A 21,350-nucleotide genomic window follows, 5' to 3' on the forward strand; every position below is an offset into this window, starting at 1 on the left:
CTGAGTCCTTGGAAAGGTGAGTGTATTCTGGTTCCCTGGGCTGAGGTTTCTGATATGTCCCAGTCTGATCTGGGGGTGAAGAAAGGGTGAGCTTGCTGAGCTCCGGTGCTTGTCCGACCAGCTCATGAGCTGGTTCCACTCACTGTGCTGGGAGGAAGGGACCTGGAGGAAGAGGATCCCAGCCCTCTCTCCCCAGAAATGAAAAAAAGTGAGGGATTTTTGTTGTCATGGTCACCTCAGGTTGTGAGGGGATGAGAGAGGGTCTCCAAATGCTGTCTGGGTGGTTGGGTAGGTGGAAGTGTCAGTATGTGTGTGGGGCAGCAGACAGGCAGGCTGTTCAGCCCCGTGACCCACCTCGGAGCTGGAGTGAACCGCTGTCGTTCCCTGCTCCCACCAAGGATGTGGTCAGCGCATGATACAGCAACCCTCAGAGAGCTGAATTTCAAGGCACTGTCTCACTCTCGGGAAGAGTACTGACACTGTTTATGGAATGAGTACTTTGTAAATGGTAAAGACTAAATAACGCGTTCTATGCATTTGCATAATTTTGAATCACTTATCCTTCTGAGGGCTGTAGTCATTTGGCTCACATTAAAGAACGCTTAACTGTGTAATTGAGCTCGAGCCATCGGTTGCCGAGCTGAGTTGACACTGAGGATGCAATCTGTGTTTTTGGGGAGACTGTGTGTGTTTTCTGTAATGACCCCGGCACCTTGGAGCAGTGCCCCGAGGGCTCTGAGCGCTGCTAGGACAGGTGGGAGGCATGGTCAGGGCTGTGAAGGGTCGGGCTATCTTTCAGAAAGAGCTTGAGACCTGGAGCAATGGAAGTGAGATGTATCTCCTTGCTGATAGCAGGCAGGGCCATGACCTTAGGAGGCGTTAGGAGAAGGAAGCTTTTGTTTTGGGCTGAGTAGGATGGAGAGAGTTACCAGCTGGAAATGCTGGAGAAACACATAGTTATTTTGCTCAGTCACAAGGTGACAGTGAGCTGCAAGGTTGGCGCTGAGCAAGAAGATGGTGAAGTGGGGTAACAGAGGAGATACGTAATCTCAGGGATGGGGAGTCATCTGGGAGCAAACTCCAAGAAGGATGCTCAACTTGCTTGGTTTGGGCAGTAAAATGAGCACTGACGGGGAGGGGGTATAATTCATTTTCATCGTCAGGGAAATAAACTTCAGGGGTAGGGAAAAGCTGTTTAAGCTGCTGGATCAATGTTAACATGAAAACAAATGGATAAAAACTGTTCAGGAATAAATGTTAGGCTGAAAATTAGAAGTTTTTTAACTATTGGAGGAACTCAGTTCTGCAGTAGGTGTTGGACATGGAGACTGAGGAAGAGTTCATTGTCAGTATTTTGGGGTCCATCACTGTGATTGGGGTTCTTGGACATGATACTAGTAATGGAGAGCTTGAGCTGGTGATCTGTAAAGGAAACAAACCCCTTTCCTGCCTGTGTCTGTATGTGGTTGTTGATTATCACAACCATGTCGTGTCCGAGTGAGAAAGGGGAAACTGTCCCTTGCTGTCACAGTAGTGAAAGTGTCTGGTTGGGAATATGTGCGGAACCGAACCACCTCTTCCCCAGGATGGACAATTTGTGTCATTAAGTGAAGTTTTAACCTTTACTTTACATTTAGTCTGTAAATGTCTCTGCTCTTACGGTCATTTATGACACTTATTTTTATGTTTGTTTTTTTTTCTAGGTATTTTTATGGCCTATGTCACAGTGGTGTCTCAGTGTCTCCCAGGCATTTATGGATTTATTCTGAGAACGTTCCTGTGAGGTAGGGGAATGTTACCACCTTTGTTTTACAGACTGGGAACTGAGGCACAGGGGGATAAAGGTTGCAGGCGGAGTCTGTAGCATAGCCAGCAGTCAAATGCTGATTACCAGCAACTTCTTTATTGTCCTAATCCCAAACCCAGCTACCTTTGGCTTTTTTCCTTCCCTCCCTTCTTCCTAAAAAAAATCTTTCCCTCCTTCCACCCCCTCTTCCCTCCCCCCTCTTCAGTCTGAGTTTTAGTAGAAATAATCTGCTGAGAGGACCCCTGGAAAATATTTCGGGTTACTGGTGTCCTCTTTTTAACATTGTTACTTATGAGTCCAAATGCCTTTCTAAAAATATCAGCAGATCTGTTTATGTTAAATGATTAACATGTTTAGACTTTCAACAGATAAGCTGTCATGCTTTTTTGAGTCAGTAACTCCTTTATCCTACCTGTCTAGGCTTGTGGCTACTGAATTCTTACCCTGCCTAAACTAATGCCATCCCAATCACCTAAAGCAATGCCAAAAATTTCATCATCCGTGCAAAGATCTGATTCATGTCAAGACAGGTGTAAAGTTTCTCAAGCACATTTATGTGTAATTACTGTTTAACTTTATTTTTTAAAGGTCTTTCCAAACCAGCTAAAATGTTCAGCTTTGAGCTCCCAGATTCTCCCAAAAATTGGATTTCAGTGCCTGATTAGTGATGCTGATCCCTTACAAAAGTATTGCAGAGTTCCTGACACATGTGCACGCGCTGAATTACAATTTACATCATAAAATCAAATATCATGAATAAAAGCTTGAAAAATGTCTTTTTTTTTTTTTTTCCTTCAAGTAAGGAATTTTAAAGATAGGTCTCCCCTGAGCCCTTCTTTCCCTTCAAGTTAGTGTTTAAAGTGTGGCTTTCACTGCTTAAAGAACTTTCTTATAAGCTACAGCAACATTACAAATTACAAAGTTTTTACCAACAGTCTCTCACAATTAGATATTTTTATTGTATATTAAAACAAGCAACATTATTAAAATGATAACATTGCAAAGAAATATTTAATGCCATCTTTCTAGTTTCTCAATCTGTAAAATACACACATTGGATTACATTTGTACTCTTTATTAATGTACGTTACGTGTCTTTGTGTCCCCAAGAATGAAGCCCTAATGACTCATGAACTGTCTCAAAGTGTACTAAATAAGATTAAAGAGCTGGCCAGTGACCTTAACAGTCAATTAGGCTATGCATTACTCAGCCCAGTATTTGTGGAGTTTAGAAGGGAAGCGAAAACTCATTAGCTAAGATGCTGATGCTTGAAACAAACAAGATTTCTTTAAAACCAGGAACTGGTCTTGGCGCTTAAGTGGAGATCGAAGTGCTTACTGGAGGTATGTCCTTGCATATGTGTGTTTGGAAGTACTGCTGCAGTGGTCCTGGGGAGTGGAGAAGAGCTGCTAGCGAGCTTTTGGGCTCAAAGCTTTTTGAAATAGATCCTGTCAGGCATGGATGATGTTGCGTGGGGCAATGGCAGGTGTGGTAGGAGATGGTTCTGAGGTGGTGGGATGTTCCATTTGAGAGGTTATGCAAAGATGGCATGGATGGAAGGGCCAGTTTAAGAAACCCCATGTTCCACAATAAATAAGTAACAGCAGGGCAAGGAAGAAGGTCATGGCACGGCATATTGTGTGTTTGGTTTTCCTCAAAGAAGAGCCTAGGGTTGTATTTGGACACATGCAGAAGTGTGAGCAGAAAGGCTCTGGGCTGCTGTGCCCAGTGAAGAGCAGAGTTTGAAGACTGCACCCCGCGTCTCCCGCAGCTTAGGAGAGCGGGGCTGAGGGAGTGCTCAGAGGTGCAGCCATGTCAGGTCCACTGTTCCCCACCAGCTTCTCCACCTCTCGCACGCTCACCTGGCCCATGGAGTCATCAGCACAAAACCTGGCTGGCACAGGCAGCAGGGCTGAGCGCGTCTCTGTGGTGGGTTAACTCTGTGAGATGCAAACCCAGACGGTATCCAAATTACAGGAGAGTCTCTGTCATCTTTAGGACTCTAATTTCTTAACTCATCATTTGCATAAAGTTTTATGCTGTGTTTGAAAGCATCTTAGAGCAGTTGTAGGTTGGAGATGGCTACCCCCTTGGGAGAACCCTGCATGGTGATGAAACTGAAGCAAGAGCAGTGACAGCATTCCACAGGAGCTCAGCTGGCAGCTTGGTCATGCTGCTCCTCAGCAAAATAGTAGTCCTTGAGGGCTTCTCAGTTTTATAGCACCTCTTTTCTGGTATGTGCAGTTATGCATGCTTTCAGCTGACCCTGAGTTCTTCTATCATTCTTAATGTAAACTCAGGTTTTAGGAAATAAAAGGTGACAGACTTGGTCCTTACAAAATGTCACTGAAAGTGTAGTTTGAGTGGCATGCAATAATATCTTTTAAAGTAAACAATTTTTTTTGAGCATTAATTGGGTAGAATCTCTCTGATCTAGGTCATAGTTTATCTGTGGGGTTTTTTTGGGTTTGGGGTTTTTTTTTTTTGTTTTGTTTTGTTTTGTTTTTTTAGTAATTTTCTTAATAATGTCTGACTGATTTGAGGAAGGGCAGGGGAACCTGGAAAAAAAAAGTATACTTTTGCTGTTCAGATGAATGGGAGAAGAAAGAAAATGAAGTCTTTTCAATCATGTCAGACTGAATCTAAAGTATCAAGGAATGATGTTACAGGAGAACCCCTGAAGATAAACTGTAACCTAGATTAGCAGAGTACAGATTAAGTTCTCAGGAGTTTGGAGACTGCAGTGCATCCTGAAGCACTCTTTTGACATTCATTTAAACTAAAATTGTTGTATAGTTGCTCTTTCAGGGATATTAAAAAATGCGTGAAGTTTCCATTTGAATGTTATAGTCCTGAAGTCAATAAATTTATTAAAATGAAGACTGCTTGAAAAGATTAAAAAACTCAAACTCAGTGTTTTCTATTTGAACTGGCTATTGCTAAGGAAACATTATATATCTATGTGATTATAGTTTGGGGAATTTTTATATATGCAGTGTTAGCACTGAAAATTGGACACTGGGATTGCAGTTAAAACTGAGACTTCTGCACAATTAGTTTTCTTCATTCTGACTTTAAAACATTTGTCATCAGGTCATGTTGTCCTCATATAATTCTTTAAATTTTTTTATTTTTTAATTTATTTGCACTTTGGAAAATGCGTTGTGATAGCATGTTCTAATTTAAGGGGCTTTCTGTAATGAAGGTTATGTATTTCTAGAAAATTTTGGCATAAAGCTATGTGATTAAAAGTGATTTGATTGGGTGTTAATGTCGTATTGGCCAGAACATATTAATACTTAATGCAAAATGATAAGTTGCCCATTTTTTCTCTGTAATATGGTGAACAGTATTTTCTGGCTGTATTTAAATGACAACTTCAAAAGGGCATTGGCTGAATTCCTTGTCGCAGCTCAGCATTCTTTGTGTATGGCTGTATATGTTTGTTTGGACTTAAGAGTCTTTACAGGTCCTTTTATCTTACAAATAAGTGGAGTGCTTTAATATATTGATGCCCAAAGGGCATGACTGCTGGCCATTTACCTGGTTTCACATGGTGTGTGTAGGAGAATGCATGTGGAGGGGGAGGGTGGGGTTTAGAGCTCCAAATTCAGACTAGTAAAATTAATCTCTGCTTTGCACTTCAGCTGTCTATAGGGATATATGTTTTCAAAAGTGTATTTATGAAAAACAGCATCAGCAGAAGCTGAAGATGTTACAAGGTTTAACAATATTTGCAAAATTGAACATGAGCTTTACCCCTCTGGTCTTTTTCATTTCCTTTTCTATTATATGATCAGCATATTGGTAGGTGGCTTTTGTTTTGTCACTTTACCTATTTAATTAACTTAGTTCTCTGAGGGTTATGCAATAAAGGTAGAATCACCATAACTGGCAACGTAAGTTTGTCGTCCCACGGAGTCAGCACTTGCTTGTGCTCTGGCGCAATGGGTTTGAATAGCTGCCATGCCGTGTGTGTGTGTGTTTTTCTGAACATAAGACAAGTGCTGAACTCATTAAAAATACATGCTACATAAGTTAATGTACATTAAAGAGTTTTGGTACCAAGATCGCCTTTGAGGATAGATTTAACTCTAATTAACTCGGTTTCGTTCTGTCTACTATCAGCATAGGCTTGGCTGTATTGGTTAGACTTCTGGTTTGAAGCAGAGCCCAGCAGGATGGTGGATTAAAAACCAGACAGCTGTGACTGTGCTGGGGTTCCCGGTGCCCACACCGGCTGTGCCAGCTCCCGGGGCTGTGCCGGGCACGAGCGCTGGCTGTGCCCATCCTGGGGGCAGAGTGCCACACCAAGCGGATACACATCCTACTCTGAGGCAAACCTCTGGATTTCTGAAGAGACTTCAAATAATGAGGTTTGGCAAGCTGTGATTGAACAGTTGCATGATACCAAACTCCTCTGACTAAAATAGTCTGAATTTTTCCCCTAATAGAATAAGGAACAGCAGCAGAGACTATCAGTATTCCACTGGTCTGTTTTTTCTCTCTGTTCATACCTTCCTCTACTATCATTAGCTGAAGGATAATTTCCAAGGATTCTGATAATTATGATCTGTTTTTCAGGAGAGGAAGGCAACAAGACAGGGATTACTGATGGTTGCATTTCTGTTAAGAACAAATACAAGTATACATGGGCTGGAAATATTTGGTTCGTTTTTTTGGCTTGGCAGTGTTGGAAATCAAGCTTTGCTATCATGTCCAGTAAACCAGGTTTCACTGAAAGCTGATTATAGTATTTTGTGAGAGAAGGTTTTCACTGTATCTCTCTGGAAGAAAATACTCACAGATCCATATTCAAGAGCAGACAGCCATATTTTGTGTCAGTGGAAGAATATATGGATTTGTTGCATTTTCATCACAGCTAGCAAAAGAAAAGGATTTTTTCCCTTCTTTTTGACTAGTACTAGGATTTTAGTCTTTCAAAAGGATTTTCTAGGTAGACACATCAGGTAAAATGGGTTCTGGATTTAAATACTGGGGGGATGGGGGGGGAACCACCACCCAGCATTTTTTTGAGTGTTCGTGATTTCCTGAAAATTGGACCTTTTAAAGTATTTCAGGTTGGGTACACTAGAAATTGAGGCGTTCAGATCACTAGCTGCTTTTGAGAATGACAGCCAGAATCTCCATTAACGTTGCATCTTCTGCCTAGGGGATCACACAGCAGAGACTGATGTGTCTTTGAGGATGGAAATGGAGCAGTTTAAGAAGTTACTGTGGTTCATCTGAGATGTGGTAACAGCACACAACCGTGTCTAGTTCATTTTGCTGAAAAACAAAATATAAATCACAGAGGATGATCTAAGGCTGTCTGTTATGCTTTGCATAGAAGTAGAGTAGCTATTCTCCTGTAATAAGTTGCCATGTCTCAGCTATGAGGATGGTAATTTCCAGTTGATGAGAAGTAGATTATAGCTAGAAGAGGTGGGTGCATTAAAATCGCAATGTGGTTCAAGATACCTGTCTGTGTTCACAGAGGAGTGGGACTTGCTGTGCTGGTTTGGACCAGTGGTCAGTCTAATTTGGTACCCTCCCCCTGGCAATGATCAGTGCTGGATAATTGAGGCAATGGTACAGAAAATCATGCATTTGAATATCAAATACTTTATCTGCTTGGGAAGTGTTGGCTTTTTTAATGTATCGAATTAAAACAGGCTGGTTTAGTCACTGAGAGTCCCTTCTAAAATGCAGTTAAATTTTCCTTTAAATCTTTCTTGGCAGACAAGGAGTTTATTGTCATTTCTTAATATTTTCCCTTCAGACATCTCATTTGAGAGTTGGTTTAAATCACATACAGTCTTTAATCTGTCTTGGTTTGGTTTGGGTTTTTTGTTGGGTGGGGTTTTTTTTGTTGGTTTTTGTTTTTTTTTTTTTTTTTTTTTCTAAATATTCTTCTGCATCTCCAAAAAGCCAGGGTCATGGTAGATAAATAGTCTGGGGGCTTTTTTGCTAACATTATAGCTGAAAGATAAAATACTAAATGAGTTTCATGTAGTTATTGTATTGCTTGAGTGTGTCTTCACATTAATTAAAATTAATTTAAACAAGGTGATAGGAGTAAAGTGCAGAGTAGGAAAAGATCAGAAAAAGCAGATAAGATAGGTGTATTCAAATAGTCAGAGCCTGATGAAATTTGCCCTAGGGTACATCAGCAACTAGCCAAGCAACCTTTGAACCATTTACAATTATCTTTTAGAAATTGTGAAGAGCAAGGGAGGTCCTGGAGGACTGAAAAGGGCAAATGCAGTACCAGCCTTTGAAAAAGGGTGATCCAGGGAATTACAGACTAGTTAGTCTAACTGCATGCTTAGAGAATTGGAGCAAAATTTTTAATCAGTTTCTGGTAATCTGGAGGATAAGATGATGATAAGGGATGGGGGGAGCAGTACCTGTGATGTTATCTTGACTTCAGTAACTTTTGACATAACCTCTTGTGGCATTTCTGTGAAACAAGGAAATATATGTATTTAATTCTATGGTAAACAAATAACTGTTTAAAGACTCTGTTTGAAGAGTAGTTACCTATAACTTGCTGTGAAAATCAGGGGAAGAAGGGGGATGGCACGAGGAATTGTGTGAATACACCCCTGTTTGTCTTGGGCTGAGCTTTATTTGCTGTTCTCTTTACTGATGTGGACAATGCAATACTTCTAAATCTGCAAGTAAGCCCAAACTGAGAGGGGCTGAAGCACTGTGAAGCAAATTTTAGAATTAAATGGCTATGATAAATTGAAAAAAAAAAAATAATGTTCGGAAGTCTGCAGCATATAACGTAATGAGCTGAAGTGAGGAAATACAAAATGTTGAGGATGTGGCTAGGATGCATAGCCACAGAAGAACGCTTTGGGATGTGTGCTGGATCACCACCTATGCACAGGCTAACAGTTGCAGAGAGGACAGCCTCCATCTGGAGTGTATTAAGATGTCTGTAATTAAAGGTAATGGTTCTGCTGTGGTCAGTGCTGCTCAGACCCTAGACACAGAGCTGTATCCAGCTGCCAGGATGGTGTATCAGGGAGTGTGGGTTGGCTGAAAAAAAAATCCTGGGTGTGGAGGACAGATGAGATTTGGAGGGTGATGGAGCTGGGTCTGATCAGCCTGTGGATGAGGAGACTGAGTGGTTACAACCTTAATCAAGGGATGGACAAGAGGTCCTTCCAGTTTATGGCAAGGTTGTAACTTGGATCCCACTGGTGATCACAAGTATGAGAAAGATATCAACAAGTCAAGAAAGGTGCTAAAAATGGTAGTGAATCAGGTGGAGGGTCGTGTGGCTGGCTGGGAACTGGAGCAGGAGATGTGTGAGCGGGAGGCAGGGGAGCAGTGCTTCCCCAGCGTGGGGGAGGGAAGGTCTGACCATGGTCGCCCACCCCATGTGGGTGGCTGGGGTGACGGCAGTGTCAGACTCTGGAGGAGGAGCACAGAGAATGGAAAAGAGGCAAAGTCCACAAGATGTAGCAAAGGAAGTCCCAAAAGTTCAACTTGAGTGTGGAAGAGCACTGGAACAAGGGCCAAAAGAGGTTGTGGCACTTCCATCTTTGGAGGTACTTAAAAATCAACTGTGCAAGGCTTTGGACAACATGGTCTGACTTCAGTTAGCACTGCTTTGAGCAGGGGTTTGGACTAGGGACCTGCCGAAGTCACTCCCACCTGCTTTGTTCTGAGGATCAGTAAACTACTTCTGGCCTCCTGTTCTTTAGAAGATTAAATTTTTGAGTGATAGGTCTCTCAGGTCAGTGGCAGTGTACCTCTGGGTAGTGTTAATTAACAGTTCAGAAGGGCCAGGTGTTACTGAGATTGCTTCTCATTGAGTAGTGTCTTAATAACATAAAAATGTTTGTTTTCTCAATCAGATTTCAAGAGAAAACACTGTAATCAAATGTTTAAATTTCTTCAGTGCTTCAGCATTTTCTTTTGTTAGAAGCACTAGTGTGTTTTCTAGGATACAAGTGTTTAAGTTAATAGCCTTTAAGAAATCTTTGCATCAAACACATAGATTGGATTGGATGCTCAAAGGAGACTGTTGCCTTGTAATATAATAAACATGTACCTAATCAGAGAAGCTCATTATTTCCCATCACAATAAATAGAAAACATGTGACTTCAGCATCTATTTCTTCTTAGTGTTTTGTAAAAGTAATAGCTATGAGCTTGTAATAGCGATATGCAATCTCTAACGTGCATCAGTTAAATATTAATATACATTGGCTCTGTTTAAAGATCGAGAATGACTCTTAAGTAATGAAATGTTAATTCTCTCTTAAGCTCCATCCAATTTTATAAGGTGACTTCCAGAAGAGGAGTGCGTTTCCATTCAGAGTGGTGGTCTGGTGCATTAACCTTAGCAACAATTCAATGCAATTATTTTTCTGGGTTAGAATATTGAGAAATCAACACTAATGTTTCTGTCGAGATCTGTTTTAATCACTTAAAAACATAGCCAGGCTGCTCGACAGGTGACTGCATAAAGAATTCCCAAAGACTAATGAATGGTCTGTCTTGCTCATCTGTCCCCATTTCCTTAATCGTGCTGATGTGGGTTTTTTTGTTTTGTTTTGTTTTTGAACTGGTGCCATTAAGCTGACAAGGCCACCTTGTTCTGAGGTGTGGTGGTTGAGGGATTATTTCCCATGATAGCCGTGACAGTCTGTAGGGTCACGTTGTTATGGAGCTGCCCCATCCTGTTGGGACAGTCTCTCCTGGCACTTTCACAGTGGCACAGAGACTTTAGACCATATGTGTAATCTTGGTTAATTGTGGTAGATTTTTGTTCTCCTCATTTAATGTTTGTTAAAGTCTTGTAAATGAAATTGCTACAGTGTGAAATTTTATGGTGTCCAAGTTTGAAATGATCCCGCTTATCTCGTTGACTTTCTTCCAAGCTGTTTCTTGCAGTGGTTCTGCTTTGCCAGCCAGCACACAGGAGTGGCAAGTAGGGCTTTCTCCCGAGCTTTGTTTGTTAGTCATTAACTCCAGATGGCAAATACTATTTTATGCTGTTGTAAAAGGTATTTTGTTCAAATGAAGTTCTGTTTCACATGCAAGGGGGTTGAATTTTTTGGGAGCTTCAATTTATCTCAGGAGCACAAATTATTGTCATTGCTGGAGTTGGAGACCCTAACTGATGAGGTACACAAAAAAGAAGGGCTGATAAAATGTATGTTACAGATGTTATGACAAGAACATCATATTTTTAGCTGGATAGCAGAGTGACTGATTGGCTGTAGACATTCCTGACGCTGCCTGACAGAAAGGGTTATTTTATCTGAAAACAGTGCAGTTACAGATGAGAGAGCTCCTGGAAAACATCATTCACTTTTACTAGTGACATCCATCACTTCCTAATTACGGGTGCTTTCAGGTGGAGAAACAAGTTCTTTTCATTGCTCCTCCCGAGCTTTTCTTGTCACTGTGGAAGCAGTGTAGGGTTAAAGTTGGTCCTTTATCTGGGGTGGAGGGACTTGTGGATTAAATTAAGGCACACAGGTGTCTGCAGTGTTAGATGGGTATCATGCTGTTACAGGAATGGCAATGGCCAGTGACTGTGGAGAATGAATAACTCTTTGTAGCTTAACCATCTACTTTGAAGCACAGATCTGTTAAACTTTTTTCTTTGAAAGTCGGGAGTTTTCATTGTCCTTTGACAAGTTGAGTCAGATCAGAGCAAGCCATGAGTCCAGAGAAGAGAGAAACCTGGGATACCTGTTCAGAAACAGGAGAAAGTCTGAATCTGTTTTCCAACATATGTGCTTACTTTTTGGGGGAAGGAGCACAGCTCACTGGATGGTCCAGGAGTTCTCACCTCTCTGGATGTCCCTGGAGCTGCTGTGGCATCTTCTTCCCCAGCCGCTGTGTCCCTGGGCAGGAGCGGGCAGGGTCTCCCACACCTCCTGGCCCAGTGCAGCGGCTACTGGCAGAGCCACCTGCTCGCCCCAGGGGCTGGGCTGGAGCTGGTGCTGGGACAGAAACTCAGATGGAGTTTTTCCAAAATGCTGAATTGGCCTGACTTTTTCCCACTGAATTCGTTGGTCCTGCTACCATAGTTTACACTTCTTCAGAAAGCAATATACTTTTTTTGGAAAGCAATATACATTTTAAATGCAGTCCATAGCACTGCCTAGAGATTTGGTGCCGCTTCCAAACCCTATGCTGCTTCCTGGCATCAGAGCAGATGTTGTCAGCTGTGTCCATTATACAGCAGACTAATTGATCAGAATTCATCGTATCCATGGGAGCCCTTTGCACAGCTGGGTATCTCACACTCCGTTGTGCTTCCACCCACCTTCCGTGTGGGGCTCAGATTTTTCTGGCCTCTTAAGGAATTTGTTTTCCTTTGCAGTACTATCCTGCCGTCTTACAGCAAGAGCAGGGCAGGAGACTTACTTTCTCTGTGTGCTACTGTTTACATACGGATAAAAATAACAGTTGGTTGAAGCATTGTTTTTCTGTATACATGTGCCATGGGCTCCACCCGTGAGCGTGCCTCTCTGCCTGGATTTCTTTGTGTTTGCTTTGTGCGGCCCGTCGATCAAGCCACAGGTATGGAGACACTGAGAGGTACTATGGCGATAGGGTCAGTGGAGGTGCCTGTGTGCCTGGTGTGGTCAGGGAGGAATAAATGAGCATTTTCAAAATTGTTGTTTGATTCCAATGGCTCTGCAGATGGCAAAGTATTTACAGTTGCTGAAATGATCTGTGCTGCCTTTTTCCCTTTGAAGAGTAGGTGCCTTGCAGCCCTTTCCTGGCTGCCAGTAATAGCAGTAATTAAACACACCTGGTAATGACAACAGACCTGGTGCACCTTCTGCTGCTGAGGACACTGATGTCCTGAGGTCAGGAGCGCCCATTGCTGTTTCATACGAGCCCTCAATTTAAATGCAAGCTCAAGGTTAAAACCACGGTCCGTAGATAACGTGGGAGCGAATGGCTCCATTCCCCGAGTATGTCCCTAGCTTCATCCTGAGGGACTGAGTTGGTATGTTATTGTTTCACTTTTGTCCTTAATTTTGTACTGCTATAGCAGGACCTCTTTGCAAGAAGATCTGAAGGTATTGTCTGTTACTTCAGATATAAAGAGGGACCATGAATGAGAAATTTATAATAAAAAGAGTAGAGTTGGTGCTGCTGCGGTCTCCAAACGTGCCAAAACTTCAGTGGCCAAACGCCCCAAATGCTGGCTGTGGATGAACATCACTCGTGGGTTGGAGCTTCAGAGTTTTGGAAACAGCTCTGGACATCTGACACGTTGACTAAAACCCCCAAATGTTATTTAAATTCTAGAGAAAGTGAATTGCGGGTGGCAAAGTTTATATTTTCCTGAAGGTATGAGCCAAAGTTTAATTTGCTGGAGGAGGGGGATGCAAAAACAACAAAAAAGCCACCACTCCAAAACTTGAAATACCCATGCCTACTTTTTTGAGGTCTGAAAGACTGAACTGGATCATTATCCATCAACTCCCCAAAGACTAATTTGTGGGGAAGGTGGTGCCAGAGCAGAGGCTTTTGCAGGGGAAGTGTGGGAGAGCCCATCTGTCAATATTGTTCTTGCTGCTTTTGCAATGCTTTCACAAATTGATAGTCTGGGAGTTGTCTCTGCTGCAGGTAAAGCCGGTTTCAGGCCCTTGTGTGCTGATATTTTATTGAAGTGAGACATGAATGCTCCAGGGGAAAATGGCATTGTGAGATAAAGGACTCTGATACATGCATATAGATTAAATGTCACCTTACAAAATAAGAGATAAAGCAGATGTTAATTGTAAAACTGTACTTCGTGTACATTTTTTCTTATTAACGTTATTTCATCTAATTCAGCGTATCTGAACACATACGACTGCTGTGTTTATCCATCCTAAAAATGTTTCTTTGAAACAGTTTTGTGATTATGCAAACACATAGTTTTAATAGAAGAGAGAGTAGATTTAGCAGTCTCTGATTAGAGAGAATATTTTCTTCGAAGATTAAGAGTCTGAAGTAACAGTCGATTTTATAATTTGTTTTGAAGGAGAGAATTGCAGGTACACATTTTCTTCAAGCATTAGATAAGCGGTCTGACTGGAATAGCAGTTTTAATCTGTTTTAATGATGTTCTTCCAATATAAAAGAGGCCAAGAGATGCATAAGTCTAAAGGTCTACTGGTAATTGTTGAAGTGATGGGAGTTGTTTACAGAACATACAGTGACTGGATGGCTGCCTCTCACTAAGAGTGAATATGGGACCTTTGTTCCTGGTTTAAAGTATAATTAAGGAAGACGTGCCTCTGTGTATTTAAAAACAATAAAACTACCCCATTTGCAGACTGTGAGGTATTTAGGGATGGCAGATACAGATGAAGCATTTTGGCGGGCACTAGTGTTAACCGTTTTGTTATTTACTGATGTTGTGATGCCTTTCTCCAATGCAGCTATAATGAGGTCAAATAAAATATTTTATTAAGCGTTACTCATACGAGTGAGGTAATGGCTTATTATCTGTGTAGGTAAAACTCATCTCTTTCAGGTGATCCCAAAGAAAAATCTAAGAAATCTTGGCCTGTCCTGCCTTTTGGCTACAGTGCATGCCAGACTTGTTACAGAGCTATTAAATAGGTTTGGCCTTTTCTTTTTCTCTGCTAGTAAGGCCATGTGCCTTCAACATGTATCCAGCTGTAGAAAACTCAGAGAGGAAAATTGCAGGCAACTCACTTGTGAAATCCTTCAAGACTGACTCTGAATTCTTTGTTTTGTTCTTTAATGCCTAATAGTTCTGGGGCCATCAGGGTTAACACTGGTCACCTTGTGACAGACCATCTTTCTTAATCTTTTGGTTTTAAGTGAAGAAGCTTTTTGGTGCTCCAGTGGTTTGATGCCATGTGTCTGGAGCCCCATTTTTGTGGGTGGAAAATAGAGGAAATGTGTGACACGTGGTGGTGGCAGGAGCAGCTGGAAGCTGCTTGGAGGTTTTGAAAGTGAAAATCTTGTGTGGTAGATGGCTTTCACAAAGCCATGCTGTTAGTCTAGGCTCTGGAGGAGAGAAGTGCTTTTGCTACACCCAGCTGTGAAAACTGCCAGCAAAGCTCCGGGGTCAGCAGGTTCCCGATGTTCCTGGTGCTCCCCATCCTGCCAGTCTTATCCCTCCGTGTGCCCAGCTTGCTTCTGACCTCTGCACGGAGAGGTGTGTTGCCCTCACTTGAACGTCAGCCCTGTAGCAGTAACATTAAGAGCTGGGTGGCTGGGTTTGATGGAGAGGGGTATTCACCACTGCTCAGGCACTGGGGTGGTCCACGTGCACCAATGCTTAGGTGGGGTGGGCATGCAGGAAAATTGCTGGTGAAACATCCCCATCCACAGCCCTGGGCTCTGCAGCACTGTGCCAGCTTTGCAACAGCTGAACCGTGGCGACCCACAGTCTAGTTGGGACAGGATTTATTTGTCGCAATTGAATTAATGTAAATATTTCTAATAATGTGTGTATGTGCGTAAATAAGTATTTATTTAGCAGCTGCAGTGTTTGAACCACAAACTGTGAAGGGAGTAATGTAACACCTTTTAAACAGAGGAAGAAGGGAAAATTTCTGAATTTAACCTCTTTTAGCTGGATTCTGAAACCTGATAAACAGCTGCTTCGGATTACAGAAGGAAAACGAGTATCAGTAAATAGGGGAAAAAGACCTGAGAACAAATACCGTCTCTCAGACTTCCTGTAGCAGAATATCATCTGGGAAGAAACCTAAGCTCTTCGTAAGATGTTAAGCAATAAAATTATGAGGAGTGGGTGTCCATACCATCCATACAGCCACTGTTAGCTGACAACATGAATGTATAGGTTTTTTTTCCTTGTGAGGAAGGAACTCAAGACCTGCTGTCAGTGCTGGACATTAACTTTGGTGCAAATATCCCTTTCTAAGGGTTGGTAAGAAATAGAAAATTGACAACTTAAAGAGAATTGGTTAAAGGGCAAATACTTTGGGGGGTTTTTAATTTTTTTATTTTTTTTTTTCCTGACCCACTTGGAGCGATGAAAATCTAGCCAGGGATCTTTCTCATCTCTCTTGTTACTGCCCAAGATTAATGCCCAGACCCTTTTAAAGACCATTAGTACGAGGAACAGAAGTTAAAATAAAACAAAGTCTCATTTTCAGTCGCTTTCCCAGTTATTCATTTTGGATTCAGTGCATGAACGACTTGTAGTTTGCTGTGGGGCTGAGTTGCAGGATCAAGGCTACAATAGAGGCATTGTGGTCACCTTTCTCTCCCTGCTGCCCTGCGCAGTCAAGTTGAAATCCTGCTTTTTGGCATCCAAGCTGTTGCTTTGGTGACCAATTATGACTCCAGAAGTATACATTGTGGTCTCGATGAATAGCTGAAAGAGTGTAAGGAGAAAGATAAATGTGTTCAAACACAGCTCTGTTTTGCAAGCCTTCAAGGTGATTCAGAATAGAGTTGTTGGCGTATTGGATTTAACGTGGTATATCAGTGTAGTGTTAGGAATTCAAATGTCAGTGTTACAAATCCAGAAAACATAATTAAAGGTGATTTAACACTCGGAATGCTATGCCCTTTACAGATACGCTATAATTACCTCTAATTTTTGGTAGTATGGAGTTCTCAGTTTCACTAAGCTGCACTGTTTCTCTGCAATTATTTAATTTTAGTAATAGTTATATGTTAATCACACAGACCTTTGTTTTCTAGAAACCTAAGATGCAATCTGTAATTCTGGGTTTAGTGGACTCATCTTGTTCTTCTTGGTCTTATTAATGGTCCTGAAAGTCTATGTGTGGTCCCAACAAGGTTGTATAAAGTATTTTTAGAATGAAGAGGGAGCTTTATGCCAGTGACATGGCAGGGGTGAAAGAATGAGAAAAATGGTAAATTTCGTAAACACTTGGATATAGCAGCTCCATCATAGGTAAAGGAAGAAAATTTGCCAAATTTGAGTGTGCAAACAGAAGAAAAATGTGTAGCTTCAGGGAAAAGAATAACATGTGATGGCTGGGCAGAAGTTTTTGTTTCTTTGAAAGCTTTCAGCAGTGGTGTTTGCAGGATTCTTCCTTTGCTTCCCATGGCACTTAATCTCCTCTGCTATGCTTTGTGTGGTTGGTGAGGTCCTTGTGTCAGTGATGTCTTTGTGTTCAGACACCCCTGTCCACACCACTGGCGCTCACAAGTGACAACTTCGATGATGTAATGACTGTCTCTCCTGTAGCGTGCTGATACCACAAGTTACTAATGCTCCTCGTGGGCTGAGCAGTGCGTCCGTTCTCCATGCTGGGTAGATTGCTTTGTTTGTCCTCCCCAAAGATCAGTGTTTATACTCCCTTGATAAAAGAAAAAGCACTTCAAACATGCATTCAAAGTGAAAACTCTCATAGACCTGGCAGGCAGTACAATATCACTAATAGCAGCAGGTACTTAAGTAGCCTATTTTCATAATCCCACAGGTAGTTGTTAAGAGCATTTTCTCCTACTGGGAGAGTATCTATCCCTCTATTGAAGTTCTTGTCAGCTACCACTATATTTATGACCTTAATGGAGTTTCCAGCAATTGTACTAAGGTATAGTAGGCCCTGCGTATATCCATATTTCAGTATTTTATGTTACTACACCTAGTAGCACTTCAGGTTGGTGTAGATGAGATATTTGGGTCACATCTGTACTGGTAACACGGACCTTTCCTGTGCCCTGGTAAATGTTCCTTCCTTGGTGGTTGATCTGTACTAAATTTAGACTGGCTTTGTAGTTGCATTTTGCTCCTTTAAATGAGACTGTTCTCTTGGGCTAGATGGCATCTGCTACTGAAGTAGTACCTAGGGCAGAATTAGTAAATTAGCCATTTCAGTGCATTTTCCCAAAATCTGGTGAGTGGAAGAGAATAGATTGACAAACTGGTAACTTCTCACTGGGGTTTGTGGAAATTACTAAATCAATTACATAGTGCAGGAAAGCAGTGCAGTGCTGCTTGTTTTCTTTTCCTTGTATAGTTTTTAAATACATGGCGACAGTTTTGAACTGGGAATAGCGTTTTAAGAGGAGACACTTCGGTGCTGCTGTGAGCAGAAATCACACAGTGCTGAAGAACGAGGTTGTATAAAGAGGATTTCAGAAGCTGATAATAAAGACCATACTCATTTGTGTTATAGGAATAGCAAGTATGTTGCAAGTCAGATTATGATCTCATTATTTCAAAACAAAAGTTACCTAGGATACGTATTCTTATTTTGATCAATGCACCAATCTAGTGACATGTCAAAGTTTTTGGCCAGGAAGGACTAAGGCTTCAGAATTAAACATCTGTTGCTGAAATCTGAGCCTCTGATCCCTCTATTTAATCACTTGGTAAAGGAAGAGAGAAATAAAATATTCTCCATGTTACTTATTTTACCAACTTCCCTTTTTCCACAGTTACATCATTATTTTTTGCATATCAACCAGTAATTTCTAGGCTCTGAGAGGTGGGATGAGGACTCTAATTATGGTGAGTCTGTAACATTCTATTGAAGCTATATAAAAAGAAGTATTTTGGTAGGGTGCAGCCTTATTGCCTTGAACACCTGTTGTCCAGGAAGCATCATCTAAGGGTTGGATGCAAAGCATGTGCCACCTCGTATTGTTCTCATCAGTTTGCTGCTGAACATGTTGCTCTGAACCTTTTCCCAGAATAAATGGGAAAATGTTTAAAGAAGTTTCAAGAATATAATCCACTCTCCATGGGCTGTTCTCCATTGTTTTCCTCAAGTATTAGGGAATTACAGGTCCTATTTTGCCTCTGCACTGCCATCAGCTGTGATTCCCAGGTCAAAGGACAGAGCAGAGAACACAGTCTTTGGTCCGACTGAGAAAGGAGACAAACCTTCAAAGGCATCTTTTCAAAGCAGGTCTGTCCTCATTAATAGATCTTTATCAGATGTAGCTGTGCTGCTTGAAGGAATTTAGTCCATGTGAGTTGTAAATCCTGAAATCTTCAGTCTCTTTCTTCAGTCAGTTTCTCATAAAAGGGGAGGAAGCGTGTGGCAGTGACTGTGATCCAGAAGAGGAGTAGAAAGTCCTGAGTGTCATGTTGAAACACAACACTTACCAGAAGATTCTCCTTCTGAAGAGCTGGCAAAGGCTTTAACCTCCTGGAAATTTTCATGGTGAGGGAGGAGCACTGTTCTGGCTGTAGAAGAGTGCTGGTGCTTTCCTTAGAGGTTGTTTTCTCAAGAGGACATAGGTTTTAAGATTTTTTTTTTTCCCCTGATGTTATTGAAATACATTGCAGGGTGGGAGATTATTTTGCAAAAGAAAATCAATCAAAATACTATTTTGAAATCTCTCTGTAGAGGTTAGTAAGCACTTTACAGTGTGAAGTAGTTGGGCTGTCCTGTGTAGTTAGAATGTTTCTTCCAGAGACAGTCTGGGCTTCACCAGTCTCTGCCTGTCTCCTCCTGCTTGCTCCAAACTTGCTTTGTCACCAGCAGTGGGGCAATAAATCAGAGTCTGCTTCAGGTTAAAGAGAATTCTATTCTTTTCCCTCCTCTTGTTAACTTTTAACTCAGATTGGTTCCCTGATCCAATCCACCGTACAAAACTGTATTGACGCAGCTGGGGAGGTGACTGGGCTTGGGCACTGTGGCTGCTTAAGCCATCACTGTTGCTGACAGATATGCTTAGCAAATTACAGCCTCAGTTACAAGAGACAAATACATCATGTTATGCTGGAGACTACTATGAGAACTCGGACTGTGCACCCGGGGTAGCAGTGATCCCTGTTGATATGCAAGAGTCCTCTACTTCTTTTAAAAGAACCTGCTATGGTTTTGAAAGGATTGAAGTAAAAGTTAAAAGATTTCTGCTATCTTAAGGCACAAGCTTACACTCTCAAAGGTATGAATACTAGTACTGACCTATTTTTCTTAAAGTTTTGAGACTCTGAAGTCAGGTCTAAAAAAAAAAAAAAAATTGATTTTTTTTTTTTTTCCTCCTGCTTTGTAGGTATTGGGCATTTGGCTTTCAGTTGTGTTCAGTGACTTGCCAGTGATGTTATCGCTTAAAGCTTTATGGATGAACTGTAGATTTTTCTTCAAAATATTTAAAGTTTAACTGGGGATAACCTCAAAACGGATGGATATACTGGCTCAGCAGTGAAGACTTGGGATTGATAAAATTTTCAACTTGAAGAGGTCTTACAGTTACTTTTTCCAGAAAATGCATTCACTGGTGGCTGGGTTTAGATCTCATTGTCAGTGTTATCCAAGGAGACAACTGGTCATTCCAGGAACAGTGCTTTAGTGTTCTGAGATGGACTGTGAAGAGTCTGTTGTTGTCCATTAGCTCTCTTGAAGGATATCAATTTAATTTCTTTGAGAGGACTGGAAGATAATGAGAGGTAGTTAGATTTTTAAACCCTTTAGTTTGAGGAATACTTTTCATTTAATTATCGAAACTGGAGTGATGAATAATGCTGAAATCATGTTTGTCCATATTAAATGGAAGGTGACTGATTGTGCCCTACTCTTGAAGAGGAAGTAGGGGGCATGCTTTTTTAACTTCAAGAGCACATCTGTACTAAATCTCAAATGACTGGACTCATACACATGAAAAGCACCTGGATATAGAAATAGCAATCATTTTATTCTGAAGATTCCCTAGGAAAAGTAAACTTAGTATCATAGCTACCTCTTTATGAAATATTTCAAGAAAGAAATTGCGCCTTATCTTCACCAACTCCCCACTCCCTCAGCGCAGTCATGCTGTGCTTGATATGGTCCCAGTGGTGAGATTTATCATTAAAAGGTGATTTTTAAGTTGTTTATAGAAGAGAGATCCTGTGGTACTCTGTAATATTACTTTGCTTTTTACTTACATCTTCCATCCAAGGATCTAAACTTGCAAAGTACCAGTCCTGACTCTAGAGATAGCAGAGCTCAGGAATGCAGAAGCGGAGCAGCCTGTTCAGTATTAAGGCATGTCTTAAAAGAATAAAAAACAATTTTTTTTTTTTTAAATCCTGTCTTCTTTGGAATTGGAGGCTTGAGATAGCGCCTGGCACAAAGGCGGGAAGTCTCACTTGGGAGGAGCCTGTTGAGCCAAGGGTATCACCACCGTTACCCATCTGTTTTCTTCGCAGTATTGCTCCATCCCCCTGAAGAAAAGAGGTTGGGCAATAGTGTTTGCAAGTCATTAGTAAAATTATCATTGCTTTTCCTGTTTGTTAGATGCAGGGGAAGACTGTTAGATATTTTAGGCCAACATTATTATGCACCTGTGTAATATCAACACAATCGCATCAGCCAAGAGCTAGTGGGGCACCAGCAGCAAATCCTGTCTGTGGTGCAGGAGCACAGGCGCGCTTGGCAGCAGAGGGCACGGGGGCTGTGGGCGTGGGGGCAGCGGGGACGAGGTGGGCTGTGTGGCCCCTTGCATTCGGGGGGACAGCGGGGTGCAGTTTCTTTGGTTCAGTTAGATACTGAACTCTAACATCCAGGCAGTGATGGTGTTGTTGAAACAGCAGATTTTGTAGTAAGATAAAGGTACGCAATTTTTTTTGTTGTTGCACAAAAGAGG

At 41.6% G+C, this 21,350-nt stretch overlaps 1 protein-coding gene across 1 annotated transcript in view; it reads left to right on the top strand.

Moving 5' to 3' along the window:
* The first annotated feature begins 1,702 nt into the window (after positions 1–1,702).
* Positions 1,703–21,350, top strand: part of PTPRF (protein tyrosine phosphatase receptor type F) — a 292,186-nt gene continuing 272,538 nt past the window's right edge. Inside the window, exon 1 of the mRNA XM_029084975.1 lies at positions 1,703–1,784. The gene's annotated coding sequence lies outside the window, so the exon portion shown is untranslated. The remainder of the gene's footprint in view (positions 1,785–21,350) is intronic.

Source organism: Antrostomus carolinensis, unplaced genomic scaffold, assembly GCF_000700745.2.
Source record: "Antrostomus carolinensis isolate BGI_N321 unplaced genomic scaffold, ASM70074v2 scaffold13845, whole genome shotgun sequence".
NCBI lineage: Eukaryota > Metazoa > Chordata > Aves > Caprimulgiformes > Caprimulgidae > Antrostomus > Antrostomus carolinensis.